Below are 22,781 nucleotides of genomic sequence, written 5' to 3'. Positions count from 1 at the left end.
TTAGTCTACCCTGGATGAAAAGCTTGGGCTTTTCAGTTTGGGCAAGAGCTGTGGTGTGATGGCCATCCAAACCTTTGGGAAAAGTCTGGTAGTGCATTCAAAGCCCATGCCTAGCACATGTTTATAGAAGGCAGAACCCTAAAATCCAGATATGACAACTTAAATATAAGGGAAATTCCAATTCAAATTTCAAACCACCCCTATCTAGAAGGAAACTTGTTTACACTTGTAAACAAAACTCATAATCCTAAAACGGAGAAAATGCCCTATGTGAACTCAACACAGATACAGACCTGATTATAGAGCAATAAAGCAGAACTCTGAAGTATGGCCTGAGCAGTGAATATCAGAAGCCAAGACCCTTCTTGTCCTGAGGAAAGCTTAAGCACCAAACATACCTGAAAGAGTGTGGTGACAGTACAACAAACTGAGGGGACCCTCTCAATTGCAGACAAAAAGCCATGGATGAGAACAAAAGAGGGATGGGGAAATAAATGTCTTGGGGAGGCTCTGACAATTTCAGAGATGAGAGGTGACAGAAAAAATTCTGAAGAGAGAAGTAAACAGAGTGGAAGTCACAAACAGGAGAGTTGACAGCCAGAAACTGTTCAGATTTTAAATGAACTCAGTGGACAGAGAAGGGGAAAGATCATTGAACTGTTACCCATGAATGACAAGGATGGAAGTGGAGCACTGCGAGGAAGAAGACATCCAGCATATTTGGCAGCAATAGCTTTAGGAGGGCCTTGAATGGGGACACAGTGGCAACTGATGCTGCTTAGTCTCTGACACATATCAAAGAGGGAAATGGGGATAAGTGGAAAAGCATCCAACCTAGGAGGAGAGTTGAAGAAGAAAGAAGCACCAGAAAATTCAGCACAGACAAGAGAAGAAAAACCCTTCGGCATGTGCAGAATTGCTGACGAAGTGTTTACTGATGAGCAGTAAGAGAATCTCATCACGTCAGCTTCGCGAGCTGGGAAAAGCACCTCACAGCTGAAAAGGGGCAGAAACAGTCCCTCAAACAAAGGCAGCAAAAATGCAAAGGGAGCATTCTGGAGAGAGCATTTTTAGTACAGTGAGGGGGAAGCAGAAGAGGAACGTTACAGCAGAATGGGAGATATGGATCCAATTCCTTTTTCTTGACCTGCAAAAATGCGTTTCCTCTCCCATCTACTGAAAGAAAAAGATCACCTTTCAAGTTTAAAATTAAGCCTCTAATTTTTTGCAAAGGACAGCAGGGATCTAAGGGGTAAGAGGTCCTAGAAAAACTTGTAGCTAAAAACCTTCCTGACTCCACAGACGAGGTCTCAGCAAATGTCGATTAAAAAAAGACCAGTGGTAGCTAGCAATGGCCAGAAGCATATGCAATGCTCCAGTTAACCCGCCACGTAGTGTTTGCTTGTGTAACACATTCATATTTCTCAGATAACATTTACTAAGAGGTTTCATACCCACTGTTTTGTCCTCTCAGAGTACAGACCTCAAATAACAGGGCTGAGACCACCAGTAGCTCACTTCTCACCACAAGTACTGTAACACACTTCACAGAGGAAGAGCAAGGAGGAGCCCTTCAGCTGCCATTAGCTCCAGCGTGACAATGCCAAAAATTTGTTATTTGAAAAGCGCATAAAGATTCCCCTGCTCTGTAGCTGTGTGGCCATTGGGCCTGCACCTATTTGACAGAGGATGTTACTGGTACTGGGTTTTAACTATTCTTAGCTTCACTTACCTGGGGAAGTGCAGAAGGTTTTCAAAACCATCAATGATCCAGGAAGGGCAGGCAGGGAGGAAAAGAGCTCTGGTTTCTCTGACAAGGATGCCTAAGCATTAGTAGCTATATCAGCAAACTTGGCTCAGACTACTCTGCCAGAAAGGTCCATTGGCATCCAACGAGGTAAGGCATCTATGAACACGACCATGCTAATGCCCAAGCTGATGCACCTAAACACACCGCACGAGCTGCACTGAGCTGTTGCAGTTAATAAAAGCATTTTCTCTGGGTATAAGCCTGCTGGCCTCCTATAGCAGCCCATGCTCACCAACGGGCAGGAGCCACCTCTATCCTGATCCAGCAGGCCCCGCTCCTGAGCAGCCCAGAGGGCTTGCTGGACGCTGTAACACCACATGCTGTATCCTCCTCCTCACCATGGATGAACCACACTACGCTGAGCTAGGGAGAGCAGATACTTTCTCCCATATAATGGAGTCTCTCAGCTTTACACAGATTAAGCACCCTGTAAGAGGAGCACTGGAAAAAGCAAGGTGGGATTGTATTGTATTAATGTCACTTAATGGTAACTGTCAATGATCGTGATGGAATAAATATGGAAAGGAAATTACTGTAATTGATTGACAGTCTGGAAGCTTCCACATACTATATAATGAGAGAGACCTGTGAGAAGCTGCTGTGGTAGAGGCTATTAATGCAAATCATATGCACCATACCTGCTCTCTGAATTATGCAATGCCATGTGAATGTCTAATTCACTTCACCAGGCTTGTCTCTATCCAGAAAGAATATTCCACTGACATGCTGATTAGTATATTTAGGAGAGTTTTAGAAGTTCAGTGGTAGAGTGGGTGCCATTGCAGTGTTATTAATTTAGTTCAGAACAAAACAAACAGGTCTGTACAGCTATCAAAATCACTACATAAGTCTACAAGATAAGTTTGTCATGGCTGATGGGAATTTGCAGGAAGGCCTTGTGATATGCAGTAGGAGTTAATGAATAGATAAGGAAGGTATCACTTTTCTAGGAAACAGTCGTTGAGTACTTGAGAATTGAAGACAAGGAAAAACACTTGATATAGCTTCATGATATTGTGCATTGCTTTCCAAAGAACGTTGTGATAACAAGTGGACAGGAAATTTAAAGGGAATTTAGAAATTTAGTTGGCATATTCATATTGTAATGGTGCCACAGGCACACATATAGGAAGATGATATCTGTCCCAAGCTTTCTGAGCTAACGCCATCATATTTTGCCTCTAAAAAAGCATATTCAGATCAAATATCATTTAAATCAATGATGAAAATGATTTTGAAGGAATAACCATGGCCCCTGGGGAGCACTTGTCCTTCATGCAAAGCTGTAACGCAATTAGCACCACAGCGTCTGTTAAAGGGCAGCACAGACCTGGACCACAGGAGACCTCACACAGTTTCAGATTAAGCCTGGGGATGTGAAGAAAGCTCGCATAAAGCCTCCTGTGCCTATGCTGGCTGTGTCTCCCTCATTTCCACAAAAGTAAAAACCATTTGACTTTAACAAGAAACTGAGAGAAAGCACTGTAAATGTATAGAGCATTCCTCACTGCCTTCTCAAAATAGCTATTTTACAGGCCTGAAAACTAAATAATACACCTGAACATTAGTCTTGTGTCATTCACTATCTAACATGAATACTAAGAGCAACAATTTTGCCTCAATATCGCTTGCATTAAAGGGTCATGGGCTAGCCATGTCTAAAAAGAGGCAGAGGGCCCACCAACCCGGTTACTAAAGTGAAAAATGCCGGAAGAACAGTCTTGTCTCAAGATTAATTTTGCTCTTCTCTCATTGCAGTAACAGAGACCCAGCCCTGTGAGACACCTCATCCTTTTATGCCTGCCCAGCACACTGTGGGACATGGGAAGGCCTCACGCAGGGCAGCCACGTGGACATGCATGGCAAGGCCAGGCCTTCCAGGTGAACCAGCATCGAAGGCACTTGCTTTGACTCATGTAGGATAAGGAAAAGCACGCTTCCCACTCCTCCTGCATCATAAGAGGCCCCAAGGCACCTCCACATCTCACATGCAGAAAACACGGGTAGACTCCATGCGATAGATTTTCAGGATCCTCTCCAGTGATCTGTACAGGACCTACACTTTCCATCAGTTTGCCTGCAAGTAGCACTTGCACAAAAGCAAAGGTTTATCATTAAGATTTCATAGAGTTATTACTTGTGTGGTGATTATACAAAACAGCCCCATTACATTCTAGGCTTTATGGCACCTAGATATGCCTAGGGACAAATGCTGAGAGCAGAGCCAAAAGGATCTTGAAAATAAATGGAATGAGGCAGTGCTTGATATTTGGCAAGCCAGCACTGTGGAAGCAGAGATCCACGTGTCATTGTAATGTTACTCTTGTGGGGAAAAAGCTGCTGAAAGCCCCTCTGGATTCAGGTATTATTACTTTATTAGACAGAGAGCCACATCCCCAAAAGGCCAAAAAAAAAAAACCACACACCAACAGCCCCTCGGTAGGGTACAGTGATTTCAGAGGAGGGAGATGCAGAGCTGTAAGCTCCAGAGAAATCACCATTTCCTGGCAGATACACAACTCCTGAGGGGGCCGCAGGCACCCCAGGACCTGCGGACCCCCCAAGGGGCTGGGAGCACCTACAGGGATGCAATGCATTTTGCTGTTTCCCCCCAACCCCCCCCCCCCCTTTTTTTTTTTGCACAGCCCCACCTCAGAGGCTGCTTTAGGAAGGCAAGGATTCAGGATGGTTTAATCAGGCTTGCCTTGTTAGTGAAAAGAATATACTCCCTGTGACATTTTGATGTTGTGAATTCACACCACAGAAATCCATTGATGTTTCTCGGGGTGGGGGCTGAATTTGTCTGGGAGGGATGCACAGTGCAGCACGCTGGCGAGGAGCTGGGGTGGGGATGGGGAGAGGTTCTGCAAGAAGCAGAGGAGGCTTTTTCAGCCTTGGAGGAGCTATTTCCCACCCGGGGGCCAACACTCTCATATTTTTGCAGAGATTGATGTATTCAACATGCAGAAACACTCTGAGGGAAAAATATTTTGCATTAGTTCAGCTTCCAAGATTTCACTATTTTACTTGCAGAACAGCTCAGTTCTCTCTGTGCTCATTCAGCAGGAAGTTTACTTTTGGGCAGGACAGGCCAGAAACACAAAATCTCGGTCCAGATTTCATTGCTCCCAAAAGCACAGGCACACAAGGACTGGGACTGCTGCACTGCCAGTAGCCAGCTGTGCATGAACTCCACTCTGGCACCCCACGGGGCAGGCGCAGCTTCTGCAGGAAAGCCGATCCTATACCTTGAACACCGCTCTGCACAGCCCGGTAATGAAAGAGGACGGTATTAACATTCCAATCAAAACATCCAGGAGGAGGAAAAGAAGAACTGGTCCTTCCAGTGTCAACTCCAATTAGTGGGAAATAGAAGCCACAGACGAGAAATAGGAAGCATCTGTATGTGAAAGCATGTTTAGCTTTGAAGCTGGTGTGGGAATATTGGCTTAGTCCTTACTTTCCCCAAGTGTTATGTCATCTCATGTGTAATGTTGACACTTACAAGGATTACTTATTAAATAATTCCTTTACAAACAACAGGGAATAATTCTGGCCTTTGATATAGACAGATTACGATCTCAGATGCTACTATAGAGATCTTATATTCATCTGAACAGGCTAAGCACATTAAGAATCAGGGAAGAAAAATATATGAATGCAGAATATGGAAAGTAAATCATAGAACAGGAAAATCAAAATAGCCATGCTGAGCCACAGTTTTTAGTACCTGAGAAAGGGAAATTACTAAGATTAAATCAGCCCACATCAGTCATTTTAGTAAAAAATGTGTTCCATGCCAATCTGGGTGGAATGCCTTAATTCTTTTGTCTTGACTTTTATATATATTTATATAATTTTAAGTAGTATCCCATTTGGGGAATGGGAGAAAAAAAAAAAAGGAGAGTTTAAGAATAGCCTGCAGATGTCTAATTAACCTGACACTGCCCTCCGGTCAGGCGCAGTCAGCTCCCAATTACCTGCAGGTGCTTTAGCCAGGTTGTGGATGGAGCCTGGCACAGCACAGAGGTTCCCAGGCCAGCTCTGTAGGGGTGCAGTACTGCACGTACACTGCTCTCCTACTCCTCCTAGTCCTGGAGCAGTTCAGCCTGTCTCAAAGAGCACAGAGATGGAGTTAATAAGCTTTGCTGGTACCTGCATCAGCTCTCCACGGAGCTGTCCTGAATACCACCACTCTGCTGCAGAGCCATTCACTGCTCTTCCTGGAGACCCCAGACCCAGTGCTATGGTCCTGGCAAGCTCTGCTTCGCGGGGCTGCAGCCAGGCTATGTAACATATAACAGCAGGCTTGGAGACATCTCTGCCTAAAGTCCTAAGAGGGCAGATGCAAGGGGCACCAACATTTTTTTTTTTTTATAAAAAAAAAAACTATTCTTTTACTAGGACCTTTTTTTTCCAAACCAACCTCATCCGAACATCTGCAGTAACATGGATGTGGGGGGAATGACTTCTTCAGAAAAAAAAAAAAAGCTGAACCAAAAAAGCAACAGCATTAATTTAATTTGCTTCCTCAAACTGCAAGTCCTTGTACGTGCTTAAAGCAAATGAGGCATTAAGGCTGTGAAAATGCATGGAGGCCCCTGCAGCAGCACTTCCTTCAGCAGAATGAGAATGGGAAGGCCTTTTCACAGCGTCCCATTGTCCCCGCCAGCCGCTAGGTGTTCGGCCCTGGAGCTCCAGCTAGCAGCACAGTATGGGGTTACCCAGGGCAAGGAGCGACAAACAATTTAAAACTTTTCCATAAATCTGAAAAACAAAGAGGCTTTTTATCTCTGGGCTGAAAGAAGTAAACGAGCAGAGCCTGCATCCCCAGAGCCCACTGCTCTGGCCTGATCAGAGCAATCAGGCTGATGGCCTGACTGCAGACAAGCTGCTTCTTGAGCAGGAAAATCGCTTCAGAAACCCTCCCCGTGGCTTGTCACAAGAGGGGACGCCCATCCCCTGAACCCCTCTGTCCTTCCTGCCGGTGGAAGCAGGCTGTTGCTTCTGCTGCTCCTCACACCACCAAGAGGCACAGAAACCTCAGCCTCCTCCGTGCTCAGAGCAACGCAACAAAGGCAGAGCAGGGCCCACTGTTAGCCTCTTCCTGAGCTTTACAGAGAACCTCATGCTCTTTATTGAGAGAAATCAAGCCAGAAACATTTCTTTTTTAAACAGCAATTGGAAAAGCAAAGTGAGGAGAACTTTTTCCAACCTAGAGTGGCACAGAGCGGAGAATAAGGACTGAAATGACTGAAAGCCTGCAGAACGTTTTATAAAACAGTTATTTTTCCCCCCTAACAATGGTACTCTGTCCCTGACATGAATCAAAAATGTCACAAGGCAGTTTGGTGAGGCCGCGTGTGAATGCTGGTTATTGAGCTGCAGCAGCTGCAGGCAGACTTTGTGGTTAACCCTGTGAGACTTTCACTGCTACAGCTGGCTTTGATTCTGTCGCTGCATCCAAGCAGCCGCTCCTTCCCACTGCGCCTCTGCTAAATATAATCACAGCCCTATCAGCGCCGGCATTTCCTCTGCGAGCATCACAGGACCAGCTCAAAGGTAAAGGCGTCGAGTTAGGCGATATCTGGATGTATCCCTGCACCACTGAGAAGCCTTCTCTCCAGTGGCAGTACTAGGAGGTCCTTTGGCGTTCTCTTCAATCCTAAACACCAAGGTTACCCGCTCACATGTTTATTGCTGTGGTATCCAGCTCTACAACACATTTTTCCTAGAACTATCAGCATAAACGATGCTCTCAGCTTGTGCAATACCAACAGCAGAGGCCAACAAGGCAGTAAAGTTCAGCTATTTTGCCTCTCAATTGTCATGAAAATTTCTGCAGCTCTTCAAGCTTTGGGTAGAAGCCTACATTACTTTCAGGTTGGCTCATAAAAATTTGTCTTCCTCACAACAATCTGCCTTCCCCACAGAAAAAAAAAAAAAAAATGGAAAACAGAGCCAGAAGGAGAGGTGCACAATTCTCAAAAAACACAAGCCTGATTTTACGTGAAAAGTGATAGCTGAAAAAAAAAAAAGCTTTTAAAAAGTTATGCTTTATGATCCATGACTAGTTTCAACCATCGCATCTTTCCCAAGACAGCATTTTGAACAGAGATCTTGACTGGTATCTTTAAACCAGTTCAGTATTTCTGTAGTGACTCTGAAGTAGCGCACACACACAAAATTGAATTGGTTTTAAGTTTTTAAGTTCTAATCAAAGCAATTTAGGCTACTGCAGTAAGCTGCATACACTTCTGTGCATCCATGCAACTCCTTGCATACTGATTAGTTCCATCACAAAATACTGGACCAGTGTGCTCCTGAACTAGACCCTGGTGCAAAAAAAGGAAAACTGAAAATCTTGCATCTCAGTGGATTTATATGCACACAGGAATTTACATATTTGGTCAACTTATATGCATTTGCATCAATGTAAGCCCACAACCAGGTTAACTGAGTAGAAGATTTGTTCACTGCTGCAGAAGTGACTTAAAACCAGCATCCTCCTTTAAAGCTCTGTCTTCCTCACCTGCGATACGCACAGGAAATTATTCCAGGGCCCTACTTTGATTTTTTACATAGTTTTCCTTACAGGGCAGACTTGGCTTTCCTAGAAAGAAGGCTTCAGCCAGTATCTGGTGGCTTTTTGCCACTGCATGTGTTGCCACTCTGTCCCAGCTTTATTGCCCTGCCGATGCTATCCCCCCCACTGAGTCCCCGAAGCACATCCCTCTTTCCTGCAACCCAACCCTACGGGCAGTATTGTCTTCCCAGCACAAATATGCAGTGGATATCTGCAAGAGCAAGCCACTGGAAGATGCATATCAATTTAAAAACACAAGGCCTTTCAGATGTGGGCTCTCAAAACAAGCAAGCGTGCATTGGCAGCAGCAGCCACCCCTGGTTTTTTTTTCCCCCCAGAGTTTTTAAAGATGGAGGCAAGGAAAAAAGGCAAATTCCAGTGCTATCAAGTTGCTTGTGAGTGTGCTCTGTGTGGGATGGCACAGCAGCCAGGAAAGCTCCTGCTTCTCTCCATCACCCCAGCCCTCTGCTCCACCTGACAGTGTTTTAGCCTGGAGCACACCTAAGGGCTACAGCATGAGCTGCCCAGGAGGAGAACAGAAACATAAAGGCTCGGTCACATCATTAGGCCACAATTTGTGCTAATTCCCCAAATTCTGTGGGAGAATGTGAGCACCTAGGAAATAGCCTCCCTTTGAAGAGGAGAACTCAGGACTGAATTTAGACCACCTGTCATCCTTTTTCCTTTATTTAATCCCTACCCCATCCCTCAGCCCCATTTTCTTTACACTACAAAAAAAAATTAAAAGCTCTCCTTCCCTAATTCTAATGCAAGCCTCTTGACAGCCAGCAGGACCGTTTTAATAAGTCTTGACAAAGCGTGTCCATTTTTAATCATTCAAGGAGGAAAAAAAATAAAAAGAGAGATGGAAGGATGAAGAACAAGAAAAAGAGGAACTTTGGGCTGTACACAAGTGGCCAAAAAAGTGCAACCTGGTGCCACTGTAGAACAGATCTGCACATACCAAAACCATCCTGTGGTGCTCGCTGTGAGGCCCTAGCCTGGGGTCTGCAGATAAAATCAGGAGAAGAGGAATGGATGGGAGCAGAGGAGCAGAAAGCTCTCACTGCAGTGATGGGCTGGAGCTCAGGGGGAGCTCCCCAGGGGGCACCCTGACCTCCCTAAACCCCCACCTGTCCCACGCCCCTGTGCAAAGCCTGGAGCCCCACTGGCAAGTAGGGTTTCAAGCTGCAGGAGATCCTGCCTTTTGCCCAGGAAGCAGAACCTGGCCATCTCTAGGCTGCAAGCCTCCCACAGCACCTTCTGAGGAGGAGGGTGTTTACCCTTTTACTCTGGCCACAATCTGCTCTGGTTAATTGCAACCCAAGCACACCTGCCTCCCCCACTCCTCAGGGGGCCAGGGCTCTTCTCCCTGCCTTTCCCAGCAGCTGCCACCCACCTCCCTGCCCACCCCGGAGGGTGGAGGTGGCCAGCCCCTGTGTCACCTCCCCAGCACCTCAGGCACAGCAAAGAAAACAGCAGTAACCACCCAGCAGCTTCGCAGTTACTCGTGATGCTCATCAGTGCACCTGTAAGTTATCAGCCACGAAAAGGGAAAGGCCCCAGGAGTGAAAAGGGAAACACAGAATGGCTGGGCAGTACTGTCCCACTCAAGTGTTAGCATCAGCCCTCTCCTGCCCCCCAGGGCAGGGCTGTCTTGGTAGCAGATGGGGGAAAAAAAGAGCATTTCCAGATCACACATCTTCAGAAGCCTTATCCTATGTGACTTGGTTAAACCCTCGGGGACTAGGAGGCCACAGGACTATGTGGGAACAGAGCTTGACACTGTAAGGCTCTGGCCTTTTTCCTAACAGTGAAACAGAAAAGTGTCTGGTGTCTTTTTATTCAGAAAAAGGGATTATGTCACTTGACTAACCCAACAGCTTTGTATTACCACTGTTGTTTAAGCTTAACCTACACTGTGGCAGTGAGCCTCCTCACTTGGATGTATGTTTTATACTGCTATTTCTGCCAGCATACCTTACACCTGGACCTACCTAATGCAAGGAAATAAGCAAGAACAACACGTGAAAGCTGTTGAAGTAAGTAATCAGTGTTCCCTTAGGCCTCCCCTTTCCTTAGGCCCAGACTAAGAGATTTTTTGCCTGCATGTAGTTTCTCAGAGCTGGTTTGCCCCATGAAGTCAATAAGGGCAAGTCAAGCACTCACAGGTCCAGAAACTTCAGTTGTGCAGCATCAGGGGGATGAAGTCAAACCCAGATGCTATCATTGCAAGAGTGTGCCTTAGGTTCATACCCTCCACAAGGATGGGGATGCATGTGAGCATTATATGGCCAACCAAATTACCGCAATAGATGCACAGACAAATAATTGTGTTGCATACAAAATTGTATAACCTTGTTCTCACTTAACAGGTATACAGTATGCATATTTTACAAAGACTATAAAAATAGATGTTTCCGAGTTTAAAATAGTTGGACATTTATTTTTCAAATTTCACAGATATTTGTCTGATTTTAAAATTAATCTTCAACTATAACATAATACTTTAGAAGAGCCCAAGCCTAATAACACAAGCTTCTCACACAAACAAACTTGGTCAACTGTACGTTGCCCTTCCTGAAAGCTACATTTCTCCAAGATTTACCTACAATGAATGCAGTGAAGAGAGTATTAGCATGTTATAGAACTGTATCAAATCTGAAGACTTCTGCATTTCAGGTTATGCTTTTTTATAATTATTTTGAAACAAGATTTTAGTCACAACATTTAACCCTGTTTGACATTGTAATTCGTGGAAAATCCAGTTTTACTTTAATCTGTTCTGTTTTGAGATTTCCCACATTTTGTATGCTCTACACAAAAACAATGTTTGAGACTCAAACAGTCTAGACAAATCATTTTACAAATGTTCCCTTTTACTATTTTCAGGGAAAAATATATAGGCTAATCACATGCACGGACCATGACTGAGAAGCAAGAAGTTCATTAACAGTCGTAAGAGGAAGAAAAGAGTTGTTCAGTCTCATAGTGCTTGCAAAGGCCTTAACCTTCTGTATGTTAACAAGAACAACCCAAATCCATGAGTACAACTCAAGAGCATGCACAGCAAAACTTGTATTGGTAGAGATGCACCTTTGCAACTTGCTTCAGTTTTTTTTCCACATTTTTTCCAGAAAGAGTTGCACAAGCCATACTATGAGCTCAGCAGCTGAAGAATTTTTCAGACTTTCAGTAGACAACACAAGTCTAGGAGATCTTAATGTGAACAGCCATAACTGCAAGCTTTGGGGGAAAGGTTCATGTTTGTTCTGTAGATGCCAGGTGCCTGGCATCATAGAGTTGTGGCTAGTAGCCAAGCCAACATCATTGCAAGACAGATAAGTAGCAGTTAAGAAAAGCCAGAATCCCACTGAAATCAAGTTTTGCTATCAAAACAAAATAACAAAAGAAAAATCAACAAATCTTGATTTCAATGGATTTGGGATTTCACAGGAAATATTTTCCTGAGACTTGCTATATTATTTCTCTTTTACTTAAGCTTACCAAATTCTACAGACAATATGGCCAAGAAAAATACCTGCATGCAATGAAAGTCAACAAAGAGAAATTTGCTTGCTTAAACAAAGCTTGAAATACAGGAAAGGCCAAGAAAACACTTTGTTTCTTGCTACCTCAGATCAGATAAATTATGCATTTGCTTTCTGCCAGCAGTAACATATTTTTGGACATCTTACCATCAAGGGAAACCCCAGATCTCTGTTCTGTTTTCTAAAGCATTACTCACTTGAGTGACTGGGAGAAGAATAAAAAAGGCAAGAAAAAAGGCTTTGATTTCTTTGCAGGGATCACACCCCACCGTCCTAGTCACACACACCCCAAGCACGGGGTCTTCTGGTTCAGCCTCAATATTTCCCTGTGCTTGGTACTTTACCTACCCCAAAAGGCCTTCCCCCATACTCAGCTTCTTATAGCAGAGAGACCTCACTAGTTAGGGTGCTCCTAAAGCTCACAGCTGGTCTTGCAGCTCCAGCACACCTCCACAGCTGAGAACCCACACCTAATCACAATAATTTGTCATAACTAGCTAATAATTGGAGGCAATAAGTAACAAAGCAAGAGAGATTTCAGATCTGCCACCACGTTCCTCCAACCACCTGGCCACCTTTGAAAGGCTTGTTGAAGGCTGTGACAAGCACATCGTGCACAGGGCTGATTTAACAGGAGAGGTGAGCAACGCTCAGCCTGAAATCCCATTCCTGTTTTGCTAGAGCCTCTCAGGGACCCATTCCATGAAGGTCACTATGTTTATGGCAATGGCCCAAGCACCCACTGTCCCCCTCCAATGGCTGCCACACGTTTCCCACTCATTGTCCCACTGCCATTGTCCTGATTTTCCTTCGGCAGAATGGCCACAACAGCACTTTTCATCACTGAAATGCACAGCACAAATGGGAAGCACAAGCCAAACAAAAGCTACAGCCGTTCTGTTTACTAGGGAAAAAGATCAATGGGCTCCAATGAAAGGACAGGAAACTGATGTTCTCACTGTAACTTGTTGGTAAAATAGTGCTATCGAGGCTGACAAAGGCTCTCTTTTTTTTCCCCTCTTTTGCCCTTTTTTTTTTGAATGAAGAATCCAACGGAGAGGGTTATCGTGTAGTTATCAACAGGCCATGAAATAGGGAGCATCAGCAAGTTTATTCAACCCTTTTATTTGCTCTTAGAGAGTTGAACAGAAGCCTAGAAGTGCACACTGAAAAAGAAAAAAATCACACACGAAAAGACAGCCTGCTGGGGGTGGGGAGGAGGGGAGAATCGAGCACGAGCACAAGTCTGAGGGGTTTGCAAACGCATTTGCTCAGCATTTTTCCTTGTTCAGAGTGCATAAAGCATCTCAATGCATTGGTGAGGATGAGCATGGCCAACCTAGAGAAACCACTAACCGTTCCTTACACCCACGCAAGACCACACTACTGCTGTGACAAGCCAGCCCTTAGGGCCCTATTAGAAGCACTACACCTGGTGTTTACATGAGTAGGCCCTTATTCAGCTGCATCTGGAGCACTTTGGGATGCTCTAGTCTAGTCACCATCAACATTTACTGGGAACCATAAAATGGGAGCTGTGCTCTGCTAGAAATACTTCTGGATTGAGCCAACTCATTAGTCAGGATCATGTTGTCCTTCCACAGACACAGTTTACAACTCAGAAAAAAAAATGGGAAATAGAGTGACTAACAACATTTTGCCTATGCATTGTCATATAGCCTATGCACCTGGCTTGTGCGTTAATCATATACCTGCATATTTAGGTATATCCCATACATTGGGCACACTTTATGTACTGCACATATATCTGCAATGATGGTAAAGAATTAAAATGCCATCATATGACTAATGCCAAGTGTTTTGCAAACATGAGAAGCAAAAATCTTTTTGCTCTCCCAAGACTGCTTTGCAATGTCCTACATATAAAATTTCAAACTCCAAATTCAAAGTGAAGCTTAACACAGGGGAAATTGTGATTTTCCTTCAAGGCTCAAAGGAAAATTCAGGATTATATGAAATACACGAGGTTAGTTATTAGTAATGTTGTTCTTCAAAGGACTATAGAAACTGAGAAGACTGATGTCATGGGAAAGCCGAGTAATTGGTGAAAATGTTTTTAAAGGTTAACTCTTTATTTTACTGCTTTTGAAGAACTGTAAGGAGAGAGTTGTTAAGATTTCCATCCTGCTCACTTTGTGCCTGCAGTATGATACCTGGGACTTATCACTTTCTGTGAGCCCGTTTTCCTCCTCAGGGTTTTTTGGCCCCATTTTACACGCTGATATAAAGCTGGTGCCCACAGAAGCCTGAACACAGCAACACATCAGCAAGAGCTGTCCTCCCCACTGCACACACACTGCCTATTGCAGAGCCTTTGAGAGCCTTCCAGTTCACCTTAACCTCTGTGGGGAAGTTTGCTTCCCTAGTGGCCAGGGTTGCATACATGCATAGAATCACCTAGGTTGGAAAAGACCTTCAAGATCACCAAGTCCAACCATCGACGTGACCTACCAAATCCCTAAACCATGACTCTTAGTGCCATGTCTACATCTCTTAAATACCTTCAGGGATGGGGACTCCACCACTTCCCTGGGCAGCCCATTCCAACACCTAACCACCCTCTCCATGAAGAAATTCTTCATAATGTCCAACCTAAACCTTCCCTGGTGCAACTAGAGGACTTTTCCTGACATTCTGTCACTTGTCACCTGAGAAAAGAACATGGAATGCCAGCATGGGGTCATGTCACCAGACGAAAGAGGCCAACACCCAGCATGGAGTATGGTCTGCCTTGTTCATTCCAGGTGAGCACTATTCACTCAAGCTACTGCCATGAAGCTCAATTAGACTAGAGCTTGTGGATATTACACAGTATGGCCCTAATACAAGCATGCTTGAAAAGCAGTTTGTACACTTACTGGAATCATCATCATCCTCTACCTGTTTATCCTCAAATAATGCTTGCAGCCCACTTGCCTTGCACAGGATGCACACTGAGGGAGGGATGCAGAGGCAGATTTGAGGGCATCTTGCCCATATTCAGCGTGTCCACCTCTGCCTCCTGTGTCAGACCTCAACAGAGCCAAAAGGAAGGCAAAAGTGTTCTCCTTCCCCAGGATCTGCAGCACACATCCATGCACATGGACAGCCAGCACGTGATCCTCTTCCTATTCCTTTTTTTAATGAGAGTTGACAGGCCAGCACTTCTATTAGGGTTTGCACCAAGAATAAAGAATGTGTAAACAGTGACTCACTCCAAATAAGACATGCATAACCCTTTTATTTTTCTTAATATAAGAAGTCTTGCTTCTGCTCGTCATTAATTTCTAATTCTACAATTCCTTGGTGTGGTCCTATTGAAGCACCACTTCAGGTTTTTCACTAGTCACAGACACTAAAATTATTATCTGCCAGATAGTTTAGATGCATTTTGTGTCTCTGCAGAGATACTTTCAAAAAGCGCTATAGCTTACGTTAAGGGCACTCCTTCCAGCATAAAAGTTTACTTGACAAAGTATTCAGCAATATTTATTACACTAAGTGTATATCCTGCCTTAATCCAACAGAACTTTCAGTTTTCCTTTGGAGGCATAACAGTTGAATTGATCTTTTATACAGGGGGACAAATTTAATTTTCCAGCTCTGATTTGGAAAAGAATGCCTATTCAAGACAGCACTTAAGCCTTGCTGAAGTCAATGAGACCTAAACACATGTTTACAATTAACCATGTGCTTAAGTGGTGGTCTGAACCGGGTGAATAAATGTGAAGGCAGTAGGTCGGCTTGCATAAGAAAGAATTACCAGTCTGAGAGAGAATTACAGAATTTGGCTATAAGAGGCTGGAGGATTAGTAACAAATGTGTCATTCCTGTAAGTAATTTACTTAAACCAAAGCCATAGCAGAGCTGTTTAGAGTGTGCTCTCAGATTAATTTGAAGGACAGACTTAGAACATAATTATCAACCAAGAACAACTGTAAATTTGTAATACTATATCAGAATCACCAACCAACTCTCAAACAAGATCTATAGAACCGAATATCCTGCTCGGATTTAATGAATTCCAGTCTGTTTCAGAGCTAGGTTGTGATTTCACATGGAAAACTGAATAAGTAACAGTGCAGGCCAGAAAAGTAATTGTGGCTCAAAAGATGAAACCAAAGAGCACATGTAAGAGCCTCCGAACCCTGCCAAAATTATTTTTGCGGTAGCAGTTTATGAGAACAGTATGAGAAGCCATCAACAGAGCTTAAGGAGTTTAAGTTCCCGAGTCCCATTGACTGATAAGGGTCCTGGAGATTGTCAGACATTCCTCTAGGTGCTCTTAAGATAACTTAATGAGGAGGATAAAATCCCTGTATTGGCCATATTTAAAGAAATACATTATGATTTGCAGGCAAGTTTATAGTGTACATTGCTTACCTTCTTTCCCAGATTCATTGAACATTACTGGCACGTGACTAGCTGGTACATCTACGTTTGATGAGGAAGGTCACACACTCCTGCACTGCAGAGGAGGGAAGGAAAGGGAATCATCTCCAGATGTCACTCCAGCTCTGCAGGATCAATGTGAAGTTTAACAATTAAGAAGAAAGACTTGGACTGACAGACCTTTTAGAAAAAAAATCCGCTCTCCTACTGCACTTTTAATTCATTACAGTCACAGCTGGCTATGGAAGTGACCCTCTCAGCTGAACTGATACCGCTTTTTCAGTGCCAGAAATGAAAATTCCCAATAAGAATTTGAAGAGCATAGGGGTGAATGCAGCTTGCTGAGGCAATGCAGGGCTTCAGAACCCTGGAGCAGCAGTGGGAGCCATCCCTTCCAGTCATCTCCCCTCCTCCTCATCATCCTCTCTCTGAGACCAGCAGAAGCAGCAGGCTGGGCATCTCTCCTGGCTTTCCCCTCTCAACAGGTAACACTGCTGCCCTTGTGCTCAGAGCTGCACACAACTATTCTGGGGTGTTCCAGGTAACAGCCCAGCTCTAGAGGTTACAACACCTCTGGAAGTTACTAATTAATTCACCACAGTTGCTCTGCCCTCTCCACAGTAACTAAATCCAGTAAACGTGTGTGTTGTCAGGCTAAGGAGCGCAGGGCTCTGAGGTACAAGGACAGATACACTATTTCCTCAAATTTTCCTCAACTAAAATCAATGTGCAACTCTACAGGGAGTCAACACATGAGGAAAGAAAAAAAAAAAACTCTTTGGGATGCATGCCAAGTGCCTATATACATAAGGCACAGCATGCACATGAGCACAGGCAGCATTACTGCTGCTGGAGTGATTTACATGCATCAGAGCCCTGGTGGGACTGCTGCTGTGTTCGGACACATCCGTATGTCTCTGGCTGCCAAGGATAAGCAAGCTCCAGCATTGTGCCTCTCCTGGGACCCTGGCAAGCATGCCTCAGGTGCAGGCCCTCTGCCTGCAGCCCTGATCATAGGAGCTGGGCTGCACAGTCCAGCTGCCCGGGGCTCCCAGGACAAGTGCCAGCCCTCCAGTTGCTGAAAAGGACTTTTTTCCCCAGAACTTAAACATTACACACACAGTGTTTCAGTTGGTCCTAGAAACCCAGTAAAACTGATGCAGGTAATACTTTTGACTTCTATAAGATCAAGGAAGATATCTCTCTAAATAGCAACAAAACACCAAGACCTATTGACTTAATGCCATTCCTTCAACACTGAGACATTTCTGAAGCTGATATCAGCCTTCCAGTGTTTGAGACCTTTCCTCCACCAAGCAGGTCTGACCCACCTCTAATACAGAATAGTTTGGATTGAAAGGGACCTTAAAGATCATTTAATTCCAACCCCTAGAACTCCTCCCACCAGACCAGGCTGCCCAAAGCCCCATCCAGCCTGGCCTTGAGCACTTCCAGGGATGGGGCATCCACAGCTTCTCTGGGCAGCCTGTGCCAGTGCCTCACCACCCCCAAGTAAAGAATTTCTTCCAAAAATCTAATCTAAGTCTACCCTCTTTTAGACAAAAACCATTATTCCTTGTCCTATCCGTACACTTGCTGACAGAGTCCCTCCCCAGCTTTCCTGTAGGCCCCCTTTATGTCCTGGAAGGCCACAATAAGGTCTCCCCAGAGCCTTCTCTTCTCCAGGCTGAACATCCCCAACTCCCTCAGTCAGTCTTCACAGGAGAGGTGCTCCAGCCCTTTATCATCCTTGTGGCTCTCCTTTGGACTTGCTGCAAGAGGTCCACATACTCTAGGTAGGGTCTGAGGAGAATGGCATAAAGGGGGAGAATCACTTCCATCTACCAGCTGGTGATGCTTGCTTGGATGCAGCTCAGGATACAGTTGGCTTCTGGGCTGCAAGCACACCTTGACAGCTCATGTTGAGTTTTCCACCAACCAGCACCTCAACCCCACATTTTCATCAGCCAAATCTTTCCCCCCATCACAGCTCTGACTAGTACAATCACCACCCTCCCATTTCCCAAAACCACTCCTGAAGAGCCTCTTTTAAAACATCACAGCCTGTCTTTCAGATGACCCATCTGATCAGTTCTAGCAGGTGATCAAAATCCCAGACACGTCAGCTGTTGCTTAATCACCTGCAGCCCAGACTTGGAGAACAGGTTAGGATGCCACCTCTTTGCCCAAGCATGCTCAGCCTGAGCGTATGATCATCCCGGTGTTGTTGCTGTCATTGTGGGCTCTGCGCCAGGTGCAGGAATTTCTCTTGATGTTTGCTATGGGTTTTAGAGAAGCACAGAGGCAAAGAGTGAAGAAAGAAGGTTTAATACCTCCTCCCTGGGACTCCTCATGGCTGGGAGGGCTGTATCTGCTGCTTGTGCAAGCCCGTGGACATCTTCCCCCGGCTCCAACTGGGCATTGCTCATCCTGGGGGAAAACAAGGGAGTGAGCAGCAAAGCAGGTCTCTGCCCTTCCCCTGTACCTCCTGCCCAACCTATGTGCTGTCCCTCAGAGAGGAGCATATGCTCCACAGCCTCTTGCTGGCGTTGGATGCACCAGATGCAGCTGGTCAGCAGGCCGATCAGCCGCACTTGGCACACAGGCTCCTGGAGCCAGAGAGAAACCACAGCACGGTGCTGGGGATATATGACTTGTCAGCACTGCAGCGGGGGAACACGAGGCAGGGATGGATGAATGGAGGCTGCTCAGCTGCCCTGGCCCACCCAGCTCAATCTGCCTGCCTTCCCTCAGCTCGCTTTCTCTTATCGTCATTGTAAGAAAGTGCAACAGCTTCCAAAATTGCTGTATCTATGCATAGCATTCACGTGCTGCCTTGCAAAGCCCCCCTAGGCGCAATGCTGCACTCGGGACATCCCACATGAGCAGCATGAGGAGGCTTGCAGGAAAATGCAGGCAAACCAAGCTGGGCTCGGGTGTTGCAGCCCCCGTTCCTGCTGCAGATCCCTTCATGATCAGAGTGCAATGTGTGGCGCCGGCTCCAGCATGGTTTGGAGGCAGCAAAAGGCACGCCAACTTCAAAGGGATCTTGGCTGCCCAGAGCGGTTTCTTGCAACTATTATTCTCACTATACTTTCCTTTTTTTAATTTTTGGGGGGAAGCAGACTTCATGACGCATCACACGAAGTATTTTTCTCACATCCCCCACCTCCCAGCCAAGGAACACGAGGTGTGCTGCTGGAGCTAATGAGCAGCCCCACGTAAGCCCATCTGCACCGCACGTGGCCCCAGTTTTGCGGCTCATCAGGCAAAACCTCTGCTCCTGCCTGGTCCTGCACACATGCACACGCATACTCAGAGAAATGCAATGCTCCTTTTGGCTAGGAGACAGGAAAAGACTCTTTGCTCTTTCACGTGGCTCCTAAACCTCACACGTGGGGGCTGTGAAAGGAATGGCGCAGGGACAAAGTACAGAACTTCAGCTGGTTGAAGATGCAGGGTAAGCCCTTACATAAGCACGCTGGTGATCTATACATAGATCGACAGCTGGCTGGGATCGCTTTACGGTCCAGCGACCCAGGGGTCAGGGCAAAGGAGGGACAGGAGGATGGCAGCACTTGCAAGTTTGCCATTAAAAAGCAGTGGGCAAGCTGCAGCCCCGGGGACAAGTCCCAGCTCAGACTGGAGGGACCACAGAGCCACAAATAACACCGGCCATCCAGTGCTGCAAGCCAGCACAGGCCATTGTAGAAGTGCACAAAATGATGTGCAGAGAGGCACACACAAGGTGATTTTGCTGCCCTTAGGTCAGCAGCCTACTTTTTTCAGTTCTAAATGTGGACCACCAATGCTGGATGCAGAGGAGGTGCTGCAGATACCCTCGGAGGACTTACCCAAACTTTGAAATAAAGCTTCATCCAGGGGAGAAGAGCCAGGGAATGACACAAGGCTTCAGGTGTGAGTGGTCCAAGCAACCTGCCTTTGCTTCAAACCGTCTCTCAAAGGGATCTCACTGTCCAGCAGGATTAGGCACATCTGGGGGCTCCAGGACTCTCACAAGCCATCGGGTATTTTATGGAGCAGCCAGCCCAATCCAAGACAGTCCCTCCCTGCTGACACGAGGGCTGGCAGGCTGAGCAGAGAGGCCAGGGATTGAAAGGACCATGGAGAATAGACTCATTCCTCCCTGCCAAGATGGCTTTCTCTCAAGTCATCGCCGAAGCACATTTAACACCACGATGTTTGGAAGGAGCCTGTGTGGCACATATAGGTTGTGCTAGACAAGCATGTAGCAGCTTTCTGAGCTGGCAGCAGGCATAGTGCCTTCGCTTTTATACACATATTTTTTAGGTTCGGCTACTTATTTAATTGCCCGTCCCACTTCTGAAAAGGATCTTCTGACCGGTCGTTTGCAGTAACACTGAAACACAGGAAACAGCGTGTTCCCACACTGCAGACCAACCATTACATCATGCCAGCGGCTGATAGGAAACACTCCCTGCAGCTGCCCCAGCAACTCCACCCCACGAGCACATGCAGACCAGCCCACCCCAAGCTCATCAGGTCAGCAAGGAGCCCTCGGAGCCCCAAAGCCCAGCCAAGGGGACCTGGCAGCGCTTTGTACAGATGTGCATGTCCTAGGCTGCAGATGAAAGCAAGAAGCAGGCTGGCTGGCCCAGGAGCATCAGCCAAGGCTCCCACTTCTCCTCCCACCCCCAAGAAGAAAGGCAGGCAGGTAAAAGCGTCATTAGCAGGACAACTCCGTCCGGCGGTTGTGTCCTCCCTGGCAGAGGGAATGTGAATGGGCAGGAGCAGAAGCAGCATGAGGCGAGCCAGGAAGAAAGCCTGGAGGGGATATGACAACAGTTCGAAGAGCCTTTCATTGCAAGGTTTTGTTGTCCTGAATCTGGCCCAGTCCATGGATGTTAACAAGTGCTGCTACTCCACAACGCCTGTTTCATGGCTGTGAGGTGGTCATGGCTGTGAGCTGGTCAAGGCTACGAGCTGGTCATGGCTGTGAGTTGTCATGGCTATGAGTTGTCATGGCTATGAGCTGGTCAAGGCTACAAGCTGGTCATGGGTGTGAGTTAGTTGTGGCTGTGAGGTGGTCATCAGTCTTCTGAGGTAGCAGATGCTCTCATAATTAAAACCACCACAGTCAACTTTGGCCATCTTAGCAGAGATACTAAGGATTTAATTGGAAATGACACCATAAATATTCTCCTTTTGTTAGTCTAGACGGTCCACTCGGCCAGACCTAAGGCGTGTTGATGGAAAAGCTACCACTGCCCTGTTCCATATCTAGCGAGTTAAGTCACCAGAGTGGTGAAAGTGATGCATCAGTAATGGGTCCAAGTGAAATATTTATTTAAATGGTGAAGACTCCCCAGAAAACAATTAGCTAACATTTGCTGAACTGCCAGCAGCCTGATTTATCTCATTATTCAGCAAACCGTACATTTAGGAAAAAATATCAAATGAGAGCTGGTATGTGAAAATATTGCAACAGAGGACTGAGAGCAGCAAATTCTTGCTACAGAGGACAGATAGTACTATTATTATTATTATTGTAATTGTGATTGTGTAATTTTTCTGCAGCCCCTTCCCTAGCAATACTGGAAAGCAATCCCTCAAAGGAGCCTTGTTCTACCAATAGGGGTAATTACTATTTTTTTCACTAGAGATGCAAGTGAAGAAACCTCAGTCTCACATCACCGTATCTTTTGCGGTGCCCCCACTCAAATTGCTAACATGTGTTTCAGGTCTGGGGCAAGCCTTCAGCTTTGGAAAATAAACTGAAAACAAGAAATTGAGGGGTTAGTCTAGGTGTTTATCTTCCCCTCTAACCCGACTACCAGACAAATTATCATGATAATCCCAAAATGGCAAATCACCAGTGGGTCCTGGGAAAGTCTCTGTAGCAAGGAAGTAGCTAGACTTTTACTTCAGAGAGGGAATCTATACAGTAATAAAATTTGCATACTTTATAGCCATAATAAGTGAGGCTGGTCCTAATGGGCACTCAATGCTTGCTACTGTTTGAGTTCAGCTGTAGAATCTGGCCATAAATATCACAGCTATATCAGAAATTTTGCTGTCCTGCAAGCTGTTTATCTTTCCCCAATGTTTTCAAACAGCAGTCGTCCTGCAGTCCTGCCCTAGATACACTTTCAGTACATTTTTCCCCATACAAATATATTGTAATAATATATATATAATGAAGTATATGTATCTAGTGTATCTATTTTGTCACACATACATTTTGTGTATATATTCACATACTATACATAAATGTTGTTTTGTTTAGAAATATACTGCTACGCTTTACCGCTTCAGTCATAAGTGAGTATGCTGAACTACAGCTGTAAAAATAAAGGAAATAAAAGTCCATTTTATGACATGTCATCACTTATTTTTTCCTGTTTACTCAGTAACTCACAGTGTCAGACAGGCTGTAAAGCACCCTCAGCCCCTAGTGTGA

At 45.5% G+C, this 22,781-nt stretch overlaps 1 protein-coding gene and 1 long non-coding RNA gene across 1 annotated transcript; both read right to left on the bottom strand.

The window, feature by feature from the left end:
• The window catches only part of LOC308190089 (uncharacterized protein), a 148,369-nt gene that overhangs the window by 48,469 nt on the left and 77,119 nt on the right, over positions 1-22,781 (bottom strand).
• Positions 5,817-18,555, bottom strand: LOC308190090. The gene is made up of 3 exons (XR_013946869.1): positions 18,185-18,555; positions 16,331-16,464; positions 5,817-5,919 (listed from the first exon to the last, which is right to left on the bottom strand). It is a non-coding gene; the product is annotated as an uncharacterized lncRNA (long non-coding RNA).

Source organism: Anser brachyrhynchus (assembly GCF_964034855.1).
Source record: "Anser brachyrhynchus genome assembly, chromosome: 2".
In the NCBI taxonomy this organism is placed as follows: domain Eukaryota; kingdom Metazoa; phylum Chordata; class Aves; order Anseriformes; family Anatidae; genus Anser; species Anser brachyrhynchus.
Note: the sequence above shows the minus strand (reverse complement) of the source record. Positions and strands in the feature narration are given on the sequence as shown.